This window comes from Chaetura pelagica, unplaced genomic scaffold (genome assembly GCF_000747805.2).
Source record: "Chaetura pelagica isolate M959 unplaced genomic scaffold, ChaPel_1.0 scaffold85, whole genome shotgun sequence".
Classification (NCBI taxonomy): Eukaryota; Metazoa; Chordata; class Aves; order Apodiformes; family Apodidae; genus Chaetura; species Chaetura pelagica.
The window spans coordinates 547,279-551,559 of record NW_009953505.1 but is presented as its reverse complement, the minus strand read 5'-3'; positions in this window follow the sequence as shown (position 1 = coordinate 551,559).

Here is a 4,281-nt window from a genome sequence, read left to right as displayed (position 1 = left end):
TGTCTCTTATTAAAGCATGGTCATGAAGACAGAAGCATAATTGGATTTTCTGAGTTTATATGTCCTAGATTCCTAAGAATTTTTGTAATTTTCTAAACAGAGTACTTCTTAATAGAGTACTCTTACACAGTAAGATTAGAGCATAATATATCCTTTTACATGAGTAAAGGAAAAAGAGGAGGAGGCCATCCTGTCACTATGCAAGATCCTTCAGCTTCTAGCAGCTATTGCAGGCTCTCCTAAAAAAATCTTTACTTTAGATTATAATGCTGTGGATGTTCACAATTGTTGCTCACACTCAAACTTTCCCAGCTCCACAACTCTTTGTAAAGAAAGTCTGTGTCCTCATAGGGAGCTGGGGGTCAAAACTGGATCTTTCAGCACAGTTCTTTCAGTTCATAAATCGGGGACTCGCTGTCTGACACCTAATTAGGGAAAGTCAGCAGAGGCTGAGCCTCTTGGTCTCATCCCTAATGCCTAAATGATTTCTTGGATGTAAATGCACCACAGAGATAGCCATAGATGTACATTTTATTACAAAATAGTTACTAAACACTTTACTGCAAACACTGACACATGGTTTTATTGTATATTTTATGATGGTGTATTTGAGTGGGTTTTTGTTCCATGGGAGGTTTAACTGCAGGACACAGCAGGAAATGGGATGAGTTTGATTTATCTCAGAAAAATAAAAGCTGAGAAGAGGATATGATTGCCATGTGCTTGTGTGTTGCAGGTAACCATTGTCAGGGGAAAACACTGCTTAAATTGAAATACAATTCTGTTTCCTAAACAAAAACAAATAGATACAAATTGACCATTATTCAATTTAGACTTAAAATTCGGTGAATATTTCTAATTGCTAGAACAATCAAATTCTGGATTAGTCTTTCAGTGGGATTAGTGAGAGAAAATGAAATTTCAGAAAGACAGCCATTTCCTTTAAGACAGAGCCTGACATTTTAATGGGAGCAGTTTGAGATGGTATCTGAACTTATAAGGGACTTGACTCCTGTATTGTTCTGTGGTCTACATTCCTACTAAATTACATACGTTAAAGAAGGCCATAATCTCACCTAATAAGCTAGGATTCTGTTTTAAACAATGGAAAAATTTATATGCTCCACATGAAAATTTCTTCTATCTTAAAGTAAATATTAAGGGTAGACAGGAGAATTGTGTCTCCTTTATCTACAGGGTAGGTCAAGATGACTAGTTTATCCTAGAATCCTAAGGTTCCTGTCATAGAAGTGAGAGGAGTGGAATACCACCTTATGTAATTCCCCAAATCAACCTTCTTATGCTTGAAGTGGAAAATACAGTAGAGACAGCTTTGACCTCTGCTGCTCTCTTCCATTCCATGTCCTATTTTGTAGAACTCCTTCCTGTAACACGGTATTCAAAATGGTAACAGTATCCAGGCTTGGCCATGATGGCTCTTAGATAATAAGTAGTAAAAAGTACAGTCATTTCGCCTGAAGTGCATTAATAATCTGTAGCAACCAGCAGCTATTCAGTAGTCTGGGAAGGCTGAGATTTCAAGAGGCTTTAAGACTTATGTGGCCAGAATCTGTGACAATAGGCGCTAACATGGGCATCTTTTTGATAAAAAATACGCTGAAAAGACCTCCGTAATGGTGAAATAAATGTAAGAACATCAGAACAAAACAGGACTGAACATACTTCTCTGGATCATCAAATTCCTTTCTCTGCTCTTGGAGGCAATCAACTATCTTATACTCTTCTTATCAGTCTCCTGAATTAATATTTACTGGGTGTATCTAATGAAGCAGAAATAATAAAGGCGAACAATTTGCTTTCTCTTTTACAATTTAATATATTTATAGTTTTGTGTTGCAAGAACCCATTTTAACTACAAACCCTTAACTCTAATTAACTTTAATTTCAAATGGGCAAAACTGGAAATTTATTTAATACATATGAAATATATTGAAGCAGGGAAAAAGATTTCCACTGAGATTCTAGGGCTCTGCATCAGAAATGTGTCAGGCAAACAATGCAAAAGACTTCTTTTTCTTTCTGTAATAAATACTGTAAATACTCCAGAAGATGAGCTACCACCTAGGGAATGGATGTACCTAATCTCCCATTTAAGCAACAAGTTTTTCTAAATACAGGCAAGGAGAAAGGAAATGCTACTGGACAAGCAAGCTAATTCTAAGTGTTCTTCACTAGCAGTGATTACTCTTTGTTTTGATAAATTGAATGTATTGCTGGAGTAAAAATATTTTCTATTATATTATTATTAGTTTCTATTATTTGAAAAATCAAAGAGAAATTGTTTAATCAACTGCAGTTTTGGCCTGTTAACTGAAGTTCTTAACATATCAGGAAAAAATAATGAACCTGATCCTGTTGGAGGATTTGTTTCCTTGTATAAGGATCAAATGCTAGCAAAATAATTTTATACTGGGCTAGTTTTCCAGGGTGAATGAAGGTATGTATTTTAAATCAATTATAGTGTTATTGTCAGTTTAAGTGAAATCTGAATCTACATTGAATGCATCTTATTTTTTTCAAGGAGCTTTAAAAATTATGATATTTTTATGGGATCAATATTCTGTCTGTTTAAATAATTTCAGTGGAAATTATTTAAATGATGTTTAGCAACAGGTGTTTGCTGCATGTTGTGGAGGAGAGAGATTTAAGTCACTTAAAGAATCACCATAAAAGATATTAGAAAAAAGGATTTTAATGTGAATATATGGAAGTGTGACTTAACAGAGATCAACATCAATGTTCACTCTGTTATGTACTATATGAAATAAAATAGAGATTTTTGGAAATTAAGTAAAAATCAGGCTAGAGTTATGCACACAGGGGTCAGGGAAAAAGGATAAGGGAGGCCCCCCCCACTGAGTCACAAGGTTCAGAGGTGACCCCCTTGCTTTCTAAACTCCTTCTCAGAGAGGAGTCTGGGTGTGACTGGATCCAGTCTTAGTCTCAGAATTGGTCAATGGTTTATGTCTAAAGGAATTAGGCACAGGGATTTCAGTGATAGTGATTCAACATATGATTAAGGGTCCTATGTAACTTTGGAGGAGCAGCAATTTAACAGTATTACAATAAATGACATGTTTAGGTTTTATGATTTTGTAGCAAAAAATGTAATCAGTGAATAATCAACAAGCTGTTACCATCAACACAGCCACTCAGCTAAAGGTTCATCAAAGTTTCCTAAATCAAATCACACCCCCCCACAACACCCCCCCCCCCCCCCCCTCCCAGATATAGAGGTTAACCTATGATTTAAACTTTGTGAAATACAGACATAGTGAATTACTCACTCATTCCTTTGCTGGCATCTACCAGTGAATGATCTCTGAATCCATCAGCATCTATCCATGGATGATCTGTGAACCTTGTGAAATCCACCCCAAGAGGGGTCCCAGCTCAGGAGGAGATACTGGGTCACAGCCCACTGTGATCCTGGAAAGCTCAAAGGGCCTCACTTGACCTTGCTATTCAGAAGGTCACCAAATGAATGACTTTGGTCACTGCTTTTTCATTATGGCCATCATTCATGTCAGGTGATTTTAGCACCTTTCAGAGTGGGCTATGATTCAGGCAGGAGGAGTTTCAAGTGCCTTTCCCAAGCAGCAGGAGTTTCAGGTGCTGTTAGAGAATGCGTTGTTGTTCCCAATTCACTGTTCTTGTACCCAGGACAAGAAGGTACCATATTGTCTCAACTCACTGCACCAGTAGGCAAGACCAGAAGGTGCCAGATTGTCCAGCCACTGCACTTGTAATTAAAACAACCAAGAACACAATGTTGGCTGGTCCTGACATTGCAACGTGGCCCAGGGGCAGGTCTGCGCTCCCACACTGTGCAGATCATGAGGAAGGTAGTTCAGGAAAGACAGAATTTGGCAGCATGCTGCTAAATAACAGAGTTTCTGCATTTCAGATTATTGTGCTACTGCAATTCAATGGTAGTTTATTCAAAACTTGTAAGCCACTGGAGAGGTTAGAAAGCTGGAAAACCTCTTTTCTATGAGTAATAATTCCCACAGTCACTATGCACTTTAAAAGGTAATTCTTCACTCCACTGGGGACCTTTGAGGTCTGCAGATAAACCTTACCAGTGAAAACTGAAGCAAAGAAAGCATTAAATACCTCAGCCTCACCTGTGTCCTTGGTCACTGGGTCCACATGAATTTCCATAGTCTTCCTTTTGCTTTTCATGTACTTTCTGAAGACATTTTTTGCTGGGATTACGTAATTTTCTACTACCATAGCTAATGTGTTAATGATGCTAAC